This window comes from Phyllobates terribilis, unplaced genomic scaffold, assembly GCF_046119375.1.
Source record: "Phyllobates terribilis strain yellow unplaced genomic scaffold, ASM4611937v1 Scaffold_252__1_contigs__length_2834547, whole genome shotgun sequence".
NCBI lineage: Eukaryota > Metazoa > Chordata > Amphibia > Anura > Dendrobatidae > Phyllobates > Phyllobates terribilis.
Window position 1 is genome coordinate 2,306,283 of NW_027363012.1, and position 18,219 is coordinate 2,324,501.

The 18,219-nt window shown below is 46.8% G+C and overlaps 1 long non-coding RNA gene across 1 annotated transcript; it reads left to right on the forward strand.

Moving 5' to 3' along the window:
• The first annotated feature begins 10,057 nt into the window (after window positions 1–10,057).
• Window positions 10,058–16,532, forward strand: LOC141218953 (uncharacterized). The gene is made up of 2 exons (XR_012287589.1): window positions 10,058–10,138; window positions 16,043–16,532. It is a non-coding gene; the product is annotated as an uncharacterized lncRNA (long non-coding RNA).
• Window positions 16,533–18,219: the final 1,687 nt, after the last annotated feature.

An 18,219-nucleotide genomic window follows, 5' to 3' on the forward strand; every position in this document is an offset into this window, starting at 1 on the left:
AAACAAGCAGGTGGGAAGGTGTATATAAAGGATTGGCCCACGCCGTGATCCACGGAGCTATTGTACTTGGTTTCAACAGTCATTCTGTGCTGACAGTCCCTTTAAAATCAGTGTTTCCCAAACTCCAGTCCTCACGGCCCCCCACAGGTCATGTCTTCAGGATTTCCATAGTATTGCACAGGTGAGAGAATTCCTGATTCCTTGATGATACTTTCATCACATGTGTAATACTGAGGAAATCCTGAAAACCTGACCTGTTGGGGGCCATGAGGACTGGAGTTTGGGAAACACTGCTTTAAATGGAGCGGTGCTGCAGTTTTATTATTCAGCAATTAGCAGGATCCCCCAACAATTTCTTAAGCAATGAGAAAATGCAGTCCCTAATGATGTCCTCTGACAATAAGCGGATCACGGACAGCAGATGCATTGGGTTCTGCATTTCTTGGAGAATGGGATGGGGCAGCTTCTGTCTTCTCAGTGATACAATCAGGAAGGAGATGCAGCGTGAGACAATCCCTGTCTACATCTTTGATCTGATCATCAATACAGAGGGCTGATTGGTGAAGACAGAGGGAAAGGCTAATAAAATTATTAAAAAAAAACTTAGTTTTTCGGCTGCCACTTCCTCTGGGGTCAGTATGCCAACCTCATTGACTTCATAGCACTTGTCAGAGTGAGCAGACACGATTTTATTGCCTTTACACACGTCACCTCCACACAGGGCGATGCTGCTACGACGCCTCTGTAGTGATCAAACGTGGAGTCAAACAGCAGGGCTTTAAGAGGGCTGCCCTTTTCAATCTTGGGACTAAAACACAAAAATAAGACATCCTGTTAAGGGGGATAAAGGTAAGTAAACAGCGTTCAGTCCGGGGTGATGAATTCCAAAAGACAAAGTTTATTCCGCCATCACATAACGTTTCGACCTGTTATAGGTCTTTATCAAGTATATACAAAGACATACAGGGATACTGATCCCCTTTAAGGAAAATCAGTGGCCAGAACCTTTTAAATTCCCCTTAAATGGTCCAAAACTGAAACTGTAGGAACAATATAATCCACTTAGGGTTCAGCAAACTTACAGTCAAGGGTTTGATAAAATTATCTACACCTTGTGTCTCCAGAAAGCATAGCGTATGTTCACGTGCTGAAAATGCCGACCAGTGCTGGAGTGAGCAGAGGTCCGCAGCTTGTGACACTCCTGCTGTAGTGAAACTACAGGTCCCAGCAGACTGACGGTCTCTCATCAAGTTATGCTGGGAGCCGCAGTTTCACAAATAGTGCTAGAGGATCCATGTCAGAAATATGAGGCTGCCACTAGGGTTTCTCCCACAAATATGTAATCGGACGTGGAGCAGATCTGCACGTGGATGAGCCATATTCTCTATGTGTGAACATACTACTCCTTCACTCAGATTCTAAGTGGTTCTGCAGCGCATCTGTGCAGAGCAAGCTGTCAATCAAAATCCGGGCCGGGTTTACAGCCGTCGCCCCTGATATAGCGAGAGGTGCTGTGATCCAAGACTGTAGCCGCTCCGTGCACAACGATGAGTGAAGGCCGGCGGCTGCAGGGAGGAAAGAAGTTAATTTTCTCCCGGTACCTACACTATCAATAAGGCGGTCGGGCAACATTGTAACAATATTTATCTGCAGATTAACCCTATACCTGCAGGTACATAGCATTTTCCAAGGTGACAGGTTCCCTTTAATAAAGAGAAGATGGATAGAGCTGCATTAGTCCGTACTCACGGTGGAAGCCTCCTGACAACTTCTTGAAGAACACTTTCCACATTTGTTCCAAGCTTCCCCGACATCTAATAGAAATAAACAGAGAAATGAATTTCTTAATACAGTTTAGAACTCGGCTCCAATGAATCACAAGAAATGAAACCTGTTTGAAGCTGACAAGCAATCAAGCCCCTCCGTAAGCCACACAGAACATGGCTACTTATGTCATCTGCAGGTGATTAAAGGAACCTGTCATGTTGAAATGGTATAAGATCTGTAGGGGATGTTGTAGAGCAGAGAAGTTGATCAGACTGATAGACATATCTGTGGGAAGAGAGTCAGCAAAACTGGCATTTTATGCAGTGAAAAGTCCTGCCGTATGTACACTAGTCCAGTGGGCGGTCCTACTAAGTGATTGACAGTTCCCTGTATGACCATGCAGGCAAAGATAGCTGTCAATCACTAGTAGGACCGCCCACTGGACTCATCTGTACAAACAGCAGGATTCCACTGAATAAATTGATACAGGAAAAACATCTATCTTTGTACCGTATTAGCCAGTAGATAGAAGAGTATTTAGATTTGAGAGTCCTCAGTGGTTGATACCATCTTTTCCGTTAGCCATTAAAAGGTAACAAATTGCAGGCTTTCCAGACTACTCAGGTCTCAGGTCTGCCTGATGAAGAAGCCTGAGTCGTCTGGAAAGCTTGCAATTTGTTACCATCTTTTCCGTTAGCCATTAAAGGTATCAACCACTGAGGACTCTCAAATCTAATGAATAAATTACAATTTATACTGAATCTTCTCCCACAAACCTATATATCGTTCTGCTCAGTTTCTCATGGATAAAACCTGTACATCTGAATGGGGCTTTAATGTTGTTATTACAATCATGTAACCGCAGATCACAAAATCTTTCAGATGATCATTTTTTTAACACCTAAAACCCCAATGGATATTTATGTTTACTAAAGGATTCCTTTCCCATTCTTTTGGCAGCTCTTCTTTAGGTATGGACACAGACCGGCATCCGGCATAAAGACATCTGGAGACTTTTCCTTTTTCGGTGATATTGGATAATCTTCTTCATTTCTAACGCTTTAAATCTTTCAAATTCTTTCTGAAAAATGTATCATAAAGGGACTTTCTCAGGTCAGTTTTGCTTGTGGTTGTGTTACCATTATTTGTGCCAAATGTATCAAAGTGTTGCGCGATGTTTGATAAATGTTTATGTAGCACTTCCATCTATCTTTATTTATTTTACTCTCTTATATAGCGCCGTTAGATTTCGTAGCACCTTACAGACATTATCATCACTGCCCCCATCGGGGCTCACAATCTACATTCCCTATCAGTATGTCTTTGGAGTGTGGGAGAAAACCGGAGAACCCGGAGGAAACCCACGCAAACACAAGGAGAACATACAAACTTCTTGCAGATGTCGTCCTTGGTGGGATTTGAACCCAGGATCCCAGTGCTGCAAAACAACAATGCTAACCACTGAGCCACCGTGTATCTTTATCCACTTTTAACGTCACCCGTCGTTCTTAGACCTGTGTGGCTTACCAAGCCCAATTTCTAAAAGTTGCAAGAGTGCTGTAAAATAGGAAGCTGCACATTTTTGCGCAAAAATGATGCGTCACAAAAGTTTTTTGTTTTTTTTTAACACCAAAAATTGATGTAAATTCCTCGCTACATTGCCCCTTTTCCAGCCACATTTTGTAGAAAAAAATAAAAAGACAAGGTACAGACAGCGGAGTTAAATTTGCCTACAGGAATGATTTTGATCTGGAGCGCATCGTACCCGGATACAGTCACTAGCGGGAACGTCAAACATCTTCTCAATTTGTTTCTCCACCCTTTCCGGATCTGCATTCTTCAAGTCTAAAAGCAAAAGTATAAATACTAATTATTTATCAAAGCTGGACAACATCTAGAAACCATATAAGAAAACTGGCATAAAATATAGTGTGAACAAGAGTTTAGGGAGAGATGTACAACTGGCACTGGCCTATAAAAGGGATTGTGTAATCGTACAAAACTAGCAAAAATGTAAAGCGCCTGGAAAACAAGGAACGTGCAATTTACCTCTTAGTAAAATCCTATGCTTTCTCAAGAACAGAGGAATTTTAATTTCATATTTTTTTTAATCAAATCATTTTTATTGAAAAACTCCAACTACAAATATTCCATCTTTCAAATAACATACATGACATAGTAATTCCATAGTAAAAATATGAACAAAGTATCTGAACTTCAATTCCCATAACCCACCCTAAACCCAAATCCCAACACTCCAGAGAGAACCATTTTCAGAGCAGTTCTAGAATAACGGACTATAGCATTCGTAGAAGGGGAAGAAGATAAAAAAGTGACTAACAAAGGGGTAGCAGCGTTTTAATGTTATCATTTACTGCTTGATGCCTGAGCCGGGGAGTGCACGCTGAAAACTGTTGCAGGCTGCTGTAATCACAGGACACAAGCAAACAGCATGGCATTTCCTATCAGCAGGGAGGAAGTAAAGGGCGACAGTAATGAAAGTCTCCTCCTACTCCGCTCCATATTGAAATGAATAGTGTGCATCCTACAAATGAGATGCATACAGCAAACAATTGATTTTCCATACATAGGTTTTGAGTTGACCACTGGATATACACATGTGTATCACTAATTACCAGAACTGGAAATCGAAAAAAAAGACAAGCAAGTTTGGGGTGAATCCTGCCTTCATTACTGCTCAGCCGCTCAGAGGGATCGGTACTAGGAACAGCAGGAGTGCCGGCGATGTTCACAGATTTACCTGCTGCGGGACTGAAGGAGTCTGATCGTGCTCGGCTCGAAACTTTTTACCTTGTTTTCGACAGGAATAATTGAAAGCTGTGCTTCAAAGGCCAGGAAGAAGTTTGCCACCGTCTGCGCTTGAATACCCTTAAGGGGGGAAAAAATATATATATACATATATACAAATACTGAAACATATAAATGCATTAGAACATCAAACCCGGTGAAGCGGTAAATGACTTGTCCTCCAGGGATACAGGCTACTGTCATTCAGTAATTATTTAATAGGAATTTTACATTTTATGTGATCACCACGCTAGAATGTAAATGATGAAAACACAACACAACTCCTCATCATATGAAGATATTTTGTGTTATAGAACAGGATTTCTGTGGCACAAGACTGATTTACTGTGTATGCACCATAGCCTTCATTTGATGTCACTTACTTAGCACCAACACCTTGCCCCAACTCTGCAATCCCCAATATCAGTCCATGACCTCAATGGGGTCACTATAAAATTCTAAAGAGGACTGGTCATGTCTCTATTAGAAAATAGACAAACTTAGGATAGAAACAATATGAACATATACCCTGCTATAAGTAAGTAAAAGCAATAGGAAATATATATAATATAGGGTACTTAGTAAACATGGTTTTTGATTAAAAAAAAAAAGCCATCCCACCAGCACCAAGGTGTACCCAGTCAGTTATGTGAACTATATAATAAAATACACTTTAGTACAATATTAGTATCTTGTCCCTTTAAATCTGCAGCTACTTCTGTCACCATGGTAACTGCATTCATACTCAGCCAATAGGATTGCTCGGTTTGAATTTGAAGAGAAAAAAAAAGTCCTATATGGTCAGTTTGTTCCATCTCATGTGAGTGTGAAGACAGACACCTGCGATCAGCGAGATTATAGGTATAAGACGTGATATAATATAACGGACGGAGCCACATCCCATCACACGCACTCAGCGACCACAACTGACAGGAATCAGCACATTTATCAGAGGAGAAGTCATTATTCCCCAACACATGATAAGTGACAACTTCTAGATCTGCTGGGAATCCAACTAATCCCTGCTAGTACCTCCCCGGACCACCGCTCCATTCATTCTCTATGCAGGAGAAAGCTGAGTACAGCGCCCCCCATAGAGAATGAACGGACCGGCGGTTGAACATTTGCACTTCGCTCACTTCTATCTATAAGTGCTGTTCTGCTGATTGGGTCATAACGGCCAAACCCACCGATCTAAGAGTCATCACCTATCCAGAGATCAGTGAGAACTTGTTCCAACTAGACATCCCCTTTAATTGAAGAGATCACATATCTAACAGCCAATCCTATTCATTCCCAATCTTCCCTGTGCCCAGTAATGCCCCTGGGTATATCGCCAATATGAGCCAATCACCAAACCCTCTGCTGACTGTTCCCCATGTTTTATAGATTTTGGATCCGTTTCTACAAGAGAAGATCTCAGCGGCCTCCATGGGGATGGGTTACTCTGCCAGCGATGGAGCAGGTAGTATCCACCAGCCGGTGATATCTCACCTTCCTCCATATTCTGCTGTTACATGCGTTTCTTCAGCTTTACCCCTTCCCAACAGAACCAATTGATGTTTTTTTTCTGTTTTTTCCTTGGCTTTTTCCAAGGGCTATAACTTTTTCATGTCTGTCCACATAGTGTGAGGTCTTGTTATTTTCCAGGACGAGCGGTACTTATAAATCACACCATTCATTTACCACATAGTACTAGAAAACGGGAAAACATTCCAAGTGCAGTAAAAGTGCGAGGAAAAAAAAAGCCTGACCCTGTTTTTCTGGGAAGGGTTTTAACGGCGTACATAGTGTGGTGAAAATGACCTGGTAATAGGATCCTACTCCTCAGTGTGATTACAGCAAGACCAAACTTCTCCAAGAGTTTTGGCAAAAGAAAAAAACTTTTTTTGATGGTGTCACCATTTTTTCTGAGACCCGTAACATTTTCGTTTTTCGGGTTGATGGAGCTGTGTGGGGGCTTATTTTTTGAAGGGCAAGAGGACTTTATTGATAACATTTTGGGACACATATGACATGGTCATCGCTTCTTACAGGGTTTTCTGCAGTATTGTGGCGAACGAAAAAAATGCAATTTTGTCTTTTTGAATTTTTTTCTGTGTTCACTGATCGTTTGTTTTTTATATTTGGATAGATTGTATTTCTCTGAAAGAGACCATACCACAAATGTGTATATTTTTATTATCTTTATTTTTAGTGGGAGGTGAGTTGAACGTGTGGGGTTTTAATATTTTAGACTTTTTTTTTTTTTTTTAATTTTCACTGCATTTGTATACATTATCTGATTGCTTGTGCTATATACAGCGATACCACAGTAATGCTCCATATAGCAAAATCACTTTCTTCTTTACAGCCCAAATGAAGCTTTATTATGACAGGCATGGAGGCTTCAGCAGACCCCCGGATGTCATAGCAGTCCGTGTGTGCCCTGTGATCGCGTCACAGGAGCGCCGGTGGGCGCATGGAACGATGCGTCCCAATGCCGGCACGCTGTTAATGCTGCTGTTAGAGATTGACAGCAGCACTGAACAGGTTAACAGTGGTGGGCAGATCTTCGCTCCACTCGCAGCTCTTAGAGGCAGGTCCTGGTTGATTGTCACAGCCATTATCTGCCATGTACGGGGCGAGCTGACTCTGCTCCATACACCCGCTACTGACTTATACCATACATGTACGGCAGATGTTGGTAAGGAGTTAAAGCGGTTGTCCTGCTTTGCGGCCATTTGTTTTTTTTACTTTAATGCAAGTATTTGGGGCTAAAATTGATTTCCGTTATTGAGTTTCATTAAAAATGTTGCGTTCTGTAGCATCTGTGCTGCACTGTCTATTCCTGGCTGCAAAATTAGCTAACTGAGAATCTATCAGTGAGCTCCTTCTGACAGTCTTAAGGGAGAGTTTGTAGATCTTTCATCTGTTTTTTTTTCCTGAGTGCCTTTTAGCTGATCTATGCCCAAAGAAAACATGAAACTTGAATGTGCAGGGAAGCAATAAGTCTGTAATAACCAGTGAAAAATGAAATCTAAATGTAAAAAATTACTTTTAGTAGTAAATACATGGACATAAGAAAATACACACTGCAATGTCCTGCATTAGGAGGAACTCAGGGCCCACTGCACCAGCATATTGTCTCACAAGGGGCCTGAGGATCTCATCTCGGTACCTAATGGCAGTCAGGCTACCTCTGGCGAGCACATGGAGGACTGTGCGGCCCTTCAAAGAAATGCCACCCCACACCATTACTGACCCACTGCCAAACCGGTCGTGCTGAAGGATGTTGCAGGCAGCAGATCGCTCTCCACGGCGTCTCCAGACTCTGTCACGTCTGTCACATGTGCTCAGTGTGAACCTGCTTTCATCTGTGAAGAGCACAGGGAGCCAGTGGCGAGTTTGCCAATCCTGGTGTTCTGTGGCAAATGCCAAGCGTCCTGCACAGTGTTGGGCTGTGAGCACAACCCCCATGTGTGGACGTCGGGCCCTCATACCACCCTCATGGAGTCAGTTCTAACAGTTTGTGCAGACACATGCACATTTGTGGCCTGCTGGAGGTCATTTTGCAGGGCTCTGGAAGTGCTCCTCCTGTTGCTTCTTGCACAAAGGCGGAGGTAGCGGTCCTGCTGCTGGGTTGTTTCCCTCCTACGGCCCCCTCCACGTCTCCTGGTGTACTGGCCTGTCTCCTGGTAGTGTCTCCAGCCTCTGGACACTACGCTGACAGATGCAGCAAACCTTCTTGCCACAGCTCTCACTGATGTGCCATCCTGGATGAGCTGCACTACCTGAGCAACTTCTGTGGGTTGTAGAGTCCGTCTCATGCTACCACGTGTGTGAAAGCACAACCAACATTGAAAAGTGACCAAAACATCAGCCAGAAAGCACTGGTACTGAGATGTGGTCTGTGGTCCCCACCTGCAGAACCACTCCTTTATTGAGGGTGTCTTGATAATTGCCAATAATTTCCATCTATTGTCTATTCCATTTGCACAACAGCATGTGAATCATAGAATCATAGAATAGTAGAGTTGGAAGGGACCTCCTGGGTCATCTGGTCCAACCCCCTGCTCAAAGCAGGATTCACTAGATCATCTCAGACAGATGTCTGTCCAGCCTCTGTTTGAAGACGTCCATTGAAGGGGAACTCACCACCTCTCGTGGCAGCCTGTTCCACTCATTGATCACCCTCACTGTCAAAAAGTTTTTTCTAATATCTAATCTGTGTCTCCTCCCATTTAGTTTCATCCCATTGCTTCTAGTCTTTCCTTGTGCAAATGAGAATAAAGATGATCCTTCTACAATGTGACAGCCCTTGACATATTTGTAGACAGCTATTAAGTCTCCTCTCAGTCTTCTTTTTTGCAAGCTAAACATTCCCAAATCCTGCAACCGTTCCTCATAGGACATGGTTTGCAGACCAGTCACCATTCTGGTCGCTCTTCTCTGAACTTGCTCCAGTTTGTCGATGTCTTTTTTAAAATGTGGTGCCCAAAACTGTACACAGTATTCCAGATGAGGTCTGACCAAAGAGGAGTAAAGACCGATAATGACTTCACGTGATCTAGACTGTATGCTTCTGTTAAGAACACCAGAATTGGCACCGAAGAGGAGACCCCACCGAAGAGGAGACCCACCGAAGAGGAGACCCAAGAGGAGACCCACCAAAGAGGAGACCCCACCGAAGAGGAGACCCCACCGAAGAGGAGACCCACCGAAGAGGAGACCCAAGAGGAGACCCACCGAAGAGGAGACCCAAGAGGAGACCCACCAAAGAGGAGACCCCACCGAAGAGGAGACCCCACCGAAGAGGAGACCCACCGAAGAGGAGACCCAAGAGGAGACCCACCGAAGAGGAGACCCACCAAAGAGGAGACCCCACCAAAGAGGAGACCCCACCGAAGAGGAGACCCAAGAGGAGGCCCACCAAAGAGGAGACCCAAGAGGAGACCCCACCGAAGAGGAGACCCCACCGAAGAGGAGACCCCACCGAAGAGGAGACCCCACCGAAGAGGGGTCTTATTAAACATTGACCTGTCTTTAGATGAAAAGGGAGCTTTTTTTTTTCTTTCTTTCTTTTATTGTATTCCTACTTCTTCCCTGAACATGATTTTTTATTTTTTTTTAAATCTGCCATACTGTTCCAGAGATATGGGCCTTTTTACTTACTGCTAAATTTTATGATCTATATCAAAGGGGGCGTGGCTCACAGGATCCTCAGGGGCGTGTCTTTAGGCTGCTCTGCATAATTATCCTGTGGGCCACGCCCCCTTATAAAGATTACACACAATCAACACTAAATAAAAAGGCCCATATCTCTGCAACCGTATGGTGGATTTAAAAAAATGAAAAAGTGTAATACTCGGGGGAGCAGCGGGAATAAAGTAAGGGCAAACACTGGTCACTTCTGACTTGGTGACATGTCCTCTTTAAAGTAGAATTTTTGTTCTTCTTCAATTCTGGTTATTGTATGTGATAAATTGGGAACATGTCATTTACTTACAGGATTGTGCTGGCGTTATCCTTTACTCTGCTGAATCTGCTACCCAAGTGGCCCTCGATGGTATTCAGTGTCTAGGTAAGGAGAGTCTAACCTGTGCCTTTTGGCCAACACCTAAATCCACCAGCACTACTGATACATATTTATTCTTCAGTTTTGCCCTCGATGTTTCCAGCAGTCCACAACACAAAGCGATCACCATTACGGCTGTGGGGGTTTTTTTTGGTTTTTTTTTGCCTAATGTTTTCAGCCGATTCATCAATTGAGCAAACTCTGTGCCCGAAAAATATAACCTCCATAATTGATTTTATATGATACATTTCTCGCACAAAATTTTGCGCTGTGTTAGAGGAGCATCCAATTTTTTTTTCATTAAAGTCACAAAAAAAAAAAGATTAAAGACGAAAATAAAGAATTCATTGTACTGTGTGCGCCATTTTGAAGAATTATTTTGGTGCAAAAAAAACCCCATCAAGTAATGATCCAAGATGTAAAAAAAAAAAAAAAATGAGAAAATGACTTTAAATTTTAACTGCAAATGAAACTTGCCTTATGTGTCTTCACCTGTATGAAAAGACTGGGATGGCTCTGGGAGCAAGCGCACCACCACCGCTGTGTTTTCATATATAGGCATCTCCAATGTTTAGGAATTCAGTGTTGACAAGCGTTGCGATTTGTGCAAGTAAAGGTGTCAGGTTTAGATTGTTGCCTGTATTCACTTTAAGGGAATCTTTAAGTAGGTTTTTGTTATATAATCGGAGAGCAGCATGGTGGAGGGGCAGAGACCCTGATTCCAGCGATGTGTCATTTTTGATACAAAAACAGTTTTCTCTGCTGCAGAGCTCTAAATGCTTAGCCCTGTATAACCCCTCCCACACCACTGATTGGCAGCTGTGTATAACACCCGCCCACACTACTGATTGGCAGCTGTGTATAACCCCCGCCCACACTACTGATTGGCAGCTGTGTATAACCCCCGCCCACACTACTGATTGGCAGCTGTGTATAACCCCCGCCCACACTACTGATTGGCAGCTGTGTATAACCCCCGCCCACACTACTGATTGGCAGCTGTGTATAACCCCCGCCCACACCACTGATTGGCAGCTGTGTATAACACCCGCCCACACTACTGATTGGCAGCTGTGTATAACCCCCGCCCACACTACTGATTGGCAGCTGTGTATAACCCCCGCCCACACCACTGATTGGCAGCTGTGTATAATCCCCGCCCACACCACTGATTGGCAGCTGTGTATAACCCCCGCCCACACCACTGATTGGCAGCTGTGTATAACCCCCGCCCACACCACTGATTGGCAGCTGTGTATAACCCCCGCCCACACCACTGATTGGCAGCTGTGTATAACCCCACCCACACTACTGATTGGCAGCTGTGTATAACCCCCGCCCACACCACTGATTGGCAGCTGTGTATAACCCCTGCCCACACCACTGATTGGCAGCTGTGTATAACCCCTGCCCACACCACTGATTGGCAGCTGTGTATAACCCCCGCCCACACCACTGATTGGCAGCTGTGTATAACCCCCGCCCACACCACTGATTGGCAGCTGTGTATAACCCCCGCCCACACCACTGATTGGCAGCTGTGTATAACCCCTGCCCACACCACTGATTGGCAGCTGTGTATAACCCCCGCCCACACCACTGATTGGCAGCTGTGTATAACCCCCGCCCACACTACTGATTGGCAGCTGTGTATAACCCCTGCCCACACCACTGATTGGCAGCTGTGTATAACCCCCGCCCACACCACTGATTGGCAGCTGTGTATAACCCCTGCCCACACCACTGATTGGCAGCTGTGTATAACCCCCGCCCACACCACTGATTGGCAGCTGTGTATAACCCCCGCCCACAACACTGATTGGCAGCTGTGTATAACCCCTGCCCACACCACTGATTGGCAGCTGTGTATAACCCCTGCCCACACCACTGATTGGCAGCTGTGTATAACCCCCGCCCACACCACTGATTGGCAGCTGTGTATAACCCCCGCCCACACCACTGATTGGCAGCTGTGTATAACCCCCGCCCACACCACTGATTGGCAGCTGTGTATAACCCCTGCCCACACCACTGATTGGCAGCTGTGTATAACCCCCGCCCACACCACTGATTGGCAGCTGTGTATAACCCCCGCCCACACCACTGATTGGCAGCTGTGTATAACCCCCGCCCACACCACTGATTGGCAGCTGTGTATAACCCCTGCCCACACCACTGATTGGCAGCTGTGTATAACCCCCGCCCACACCTCTGATTGGCAGCTGTGTATAACCCCCGCCCACACCACTGATTGGCAGCTGTGTATAACCCCCGCCCACACCACTGATTGGCAGCTGTGTATAACCCCCGCCCACACCACTGATTGGCAGCTGTGTATAACCCCTGCCCACACCACTGATTGGCAGCTGTGTATAACCCCCGCCCACACCACTGATTGGCAGCTGTGTATAACCCCTGCCCACACCACTGATTGGCAGCTGTGTATAACCCCCGCCCACACCACTGATTGGCAGCTGTGTATAACCCCCGCCCACACCACTGATTGGCAGCTGTGTATAACCCCCGCCCACACCACTGATTGGCAGCTGTGTATAACCCCCGCCCACACCACTGATTGGCAGCTGTGTATAACCCCTGCCCACACCACTGATTGGCAGCTGTGTATAACCCCTGCCCACACCACTGATTGGCAGCTGTGTATAACCCCCGCCCACACCACTGATTGGCAGCTGTGTATAACCCCCGCCCACACCACTGATTGGCAGCTGTGTATAACCCCTGCCCACACCACTGATTGGCAGCTGTGTATAACCCCCGCCCACACCACTGATTGGCAGCTGTGTATAACCCCCGCCCACACCACTGATTGGCAGCTGTGTATAACCCCCGCCCACACCACTGATTGGCAGCTGTGTATAACCCCTGCCCACACCACTGATTGGCAGCTGTGTATAACCCCCGCCCACACCACTGATTGGCAGCTGTGTATAACCCCCGCCCACACCACTGATTGGCAGCTGTGTATAACCCCCGCCCACACCACTGATTGGCAGCTGTGTATAACCCCCGCCCACACCACTGATTGGCAGCTGTGTATAACCCCCGCCCACACCACTGATTGGCAGCTGTGTATAACCCCCGCCCACACCACTGATTGGCAGCTGTGTATAACCCCTGCCCACACCACTGATTGGCAGCTGTGTATAACCCCCGCCCACACCACTGATTGGCAGCTGTGTATAACCCCTGCCCACACCACTGATTGGCAGCTGTGTATAACCCCCGCCCACACCACTGATTGGCAGCTGTGTATAACCCCTGCCCACACCACTGATTGGCAGCTGTGTATAACCCCTGCCCACACCACTGATTGGCAGCTGTGTATAACCCCCGCCCACACCACTGATTGGCAGCTGTGTATAACCACCGCCCACAGCACTGATTGGCAGCTGTGTATAACCCCACCCACACTACTGATTGGCACCTTCCTGTGTATAACCCCTGCCCACACCACTGATTGGCAGCTGTGTATAACCCCCGCCCACACCACTGATTGGCAGCTGTGTATAACCCCCGCCCACACCACTGATTGGCAGCTGTGTATAACCCCCGCCCACACCACTGATTGGCAGCTGTGTATAACCCCCGCCCACACCACTGATTGGCAGCTGTGTATAACCCCTGCCCACACCACTGATTGGCAGCTGTGTATAACCCCCGCCCACACCTCTGATTGGCAGCTGTGTATAACCCCCGCCCACACCACTGATTGGCAGCTGTGTATAACCCCCGCCCACACCACTGATTGGCAGCTGTGTATAACCCCCGCCCACACCACTGATTGGCAGCTGTGTATAACCCCTGCCCACACCACTGATTGGCAGCTGTGTATAACCCCCGCCCACACCACTGATTGGCAGCTGTGTATAACCCCCGCCCACACCACTGATTGGCAGCTGTGTATAACCCCCGCCCACACCACTGATTGGCAGCTGTGTATAACCCCCGCCCACACCACTGATTGGCAGCTGTGTATAACCCCCGCCCACACCACTGATTGGCAGCTGTGTATAACCCCCGCCCACACCACTGATTGGCAGCTGTGTATAACCCCTGCCCACACCACTGATTGGCAGCTGTGTATAACCCCTGCCCACACCACTGATTGGCAGCTGTGTATAACCCCCGCCCACACCACTGATTGGCAGCTGTGTATAACCCCCGCCCACACCACTGATTGGCAGCTGTGTATAACCCCCGCCCACACCACTGATTGGCAGCTGTGTATAACCCCCGCCCACACCACTGATTGGCAGCTGTGTATAACCCCCGCCCACACCACTGATTGGCAGCTGTGTATAACCCCCGCCCACACCACTGATTGGCAGCTGTGTATAACCCCTGCCCACACCACTGATTGGCAGCTGTGTATAACCCCCGCCCACACCACTGATTGGCAGCTGTGTATAACCCCCGCCCACACCACTGATTGGCAGCTGTGTATAACCCCCGCCCACACCACTGATTGGCAGCTGTGTATAACCCCCGCCCACACCACTGATTGGCAGCTGTGTATAACCCCCGCCCACACCACTGATTGGCAGCTGTGTATAACCCCCGCCCACACCACTGATTGGCAGCTGTGTATAACCCCTGCCCACACCACTGATTGGCAGCTGTGTATAACCCCCGCCCACACCACTGATTGGCAGCTGTGTATAACCCCTGCCCACACCACTGATTGGCAGCTGTGTATAACCCCCGCCCACACCACTGATTGGCAGCTGTGTATAACCCCTGCCCACACCACTGATTGGCAGCTGTGTATAACCCCTGCCCACACCACTGATTGGCAGCTGTGTATAACCCCCGCCCACACCACTGATTGGCAGCTGTGTATAACCCCCGCCCACAGCACTGATTGGCAGCTGTGTATAACCCCACCCACACTACTGATTGGCACCTTCCTGTGTATAACCCCTGCCCACACCACTGATTGGCAGCTGTGTATAACCCCCGCCCACACCACTGATTGGCAGCTGTGTATAACCCCCGCCCACAGCACTGATTGGCAGCTGTGTATAACCCCACCCACACTACTGATTGGCACCTTCCTGTGTATAACCCCCGCCCACACCACTGATTGGCAGCTGTGTATAACCCCCGCCCACAGCACTGATTGGCAGCTGTGTATAACCCCCGCCCACAGCACTGATTGGCAGCTGTGTATAACCCCTGCCCACACCACTGATTGGCAGCTGTGTATAACCCCTGCCCACACCACTGATTGGCAGCTGTGTATAACCCCCGCCCACAGCACTGATTGGCAGCTGTGTATAACCCCACCCACACTACTGATTGGCACCTTCCTGTGTACACTATATATTGATAGAAAGCTGCTGATCAGACACCTAGTGCTGTAATGATAATATCCTGCTGATTTAAGACTGATTTTATTGATACAGCAGCACACAGCCCTGTAGTAACACATTGCTGGAATCTGGCCGGACATTATTCTGATCTCAGATTACATAGACAATCCTGCTGACAGATTCCCATTAAAAGGTTCTTCCCGTCCTCTGCTCCCCATCCTCTGGCTTCCTGCTTGCTCCTGATGATTGACAGTTCGGACCAGAGGTGCCACCCGTCCTGTGCGCTCTCCAGTGCTGCAATCAGAAGCAGCCTTCCCTCCTGGAGAATCAGAGGACAGAGGCATAATGAAGCCGGCCGGATCCAGAGCGGACAGCACTCCTTCCCTAGGAGACCGACCACCTCTGACAGACTGGCAGAGGTGGCTGGTGACCTAAAAATATCTCTCTTCTCTAGGTCTGAGAGGATTTTTAATAAGAAGTAAATTGAAAAGTTTTTACCGTATTTTGCAATTTTACCCATGAAGACTGAGACCACCCCATGTTCACTGTTCTTTTATAAATGTTTATTTCTCCACAGGGGGCAATGGCTATATAAACGACTACCCGATGGGCCGCTTCCTTCGTGATGCCAAGCTTTATGAAATAGGGGCTGGTACTACCGAGGTTCGGAGACTGGTCATAGGAAGAGCCTTCAATGCTCTGTACAAGTAACCTGCCGACCTTGGAGATCACCGATCATGGCTCTAACTCCGAACTCAATCCGCAAAAATCTCTCTGCACCCGGGTGGATGAGGAGCGATGGGCACTCACTGCCTAAAACACTTACCTCGTAGCTGCGAGCCTCGTGGCCGCACAGACTGGACTGTTAGGAGACCGGACCGGTCCAGTGCTCTGTCTACCGACTCTTTATCAAGTGAATGTGAAGATTCTTATACCGGGGACATGAAACCATGAACCGTATAGTTATATCCAAGAGATGGGGGGCTCTGATCACCCCCACTGATCACTGTTTATGGAGTCTGTGTATTGCTCCAGGAACAAATAAAGCATACGTCAATCATCTGTCATTATTTTCCCCAGTGCTGTCTATAGTGATATCTACAGCCTGTTAAAGGAGTTGTCTGGGACTTAAACATTTAACATTGATGACTTATCCTTAGTATAGGTCATCAATGTCTGATCGGTGGGGGTGCGACACTCTGCACCCCCGCCAATCTGCTGTTCCTGGTGTCAGCGGCCAGGACTGATCAGTTACAGAGCTGCACAGTGGGTGCGACCGGGCACTGCACTCCACCGGGCACTGCACTCCACCTGCTATTGATTTGAATAGGGGGCGGATGTGCAGTACCGGCCGCGGCCACTATACAGGCGCTGTGCAGATCCATAACTGAGCAGTTTTGTGACGCCGCCGACATCAGGAACAGCTGACTGGTGGGAGTCCCGGGTGTCTCACCCCCACCAATCATACATTAGTGACCTGTCACCAATGTAAGTCTTAAAGGGGTTGTCTAAGTGTAACCCACCCTGTAAGAGCAGAGATGCATTACAGAAAGTGGATGCTTCATCTCTTCATTCCTGTCCTGTCTGTCATCCTGCATAGTCCAGTGAAGGCAATGGCAGGAGAAATGCATGCTGGGAGGTGAAAGGAAGTCAGTTCCAGCTCCTATAGTGCTGATGAAATACTGCACATTCAGAGTATGAGAGTTTTTGGACATATTAGACTATATCAGCACCAGTGGCGGTTTTAGCTTATTGTGGTGTATGTGGTCGGCTTCACTCTGCTTTTCTACAGGATTTATGTGAAGGGCTTTAAGAAAATATAAGCTCTTAAGAAAAATTATAGAAAATTTCAGTTAAATTACTTGTAAAAATCACTGATTCTTCTGTGGCAGAATCAGGGGGAGATCTGGAATTTTTACAAAGAATATAACTCAATTTTTTGTTTTTAAGCAAGCGACAGGTTCTCTTTAGCAGTAGTCCTAAATAAAATACACATGGAATAAATGGGGAAAGAGTTGATACGAGGAGTAAAATAATAGAAATATATCCCCCCGGTGGAGGTTTAGTAGATTGCAGGCAGGTGTCACAATGTACTTTAGTGACCCCTGCTGGTAGTGGTGGGGATTTGTTTTCAATTGTATTTTAATTCTATTCTTGCTGCATCTCACAATAAATACTAAGGAGGGAAATTTCCTAAGACAGGCGAGTCACAGTCCAGTCTGATTTGTGCTGGATTTATGAAGAGGGGAACACCATGTAATAAATAAGGTAAAGATTTAGCCGTTCTTGAAGCAAATTGAAATCTCCATCTGCTGTGAGCAGCCATAGAGCTGCTTTATGTGCTGAATTCTGGTATATTATAGAAAGTCTATCAGATGTATAGGCCGCCCCTCAGGCCTAATCACAGACACTTTATAAAAAGAAACAATTGCAAGTTTTAGCACAAGACAGATTTCTAAATAAAACATTTAATAGATCGCCCCTATGGGCATATTATTAAAATCTAAAAGAAAGTTATTCTATCCATTAGCACATATGCTCCTAACATGGGAAATAATCACCACAGAATTGTTTAATATGCAGTAAATGAATAACCTGCCAGACACCCGACGGACTGACCGCGGCAGGGGCAGAAATCACACTTAGGCCACGGCCCCACTATCAGTATTCGGTTAGTATCTTTCCTCTGGAGTGGGAGCCAAAACCAGATGAGGAACAATCAGAGAAAAGGTATAATAGAAACAAGTCACCAAT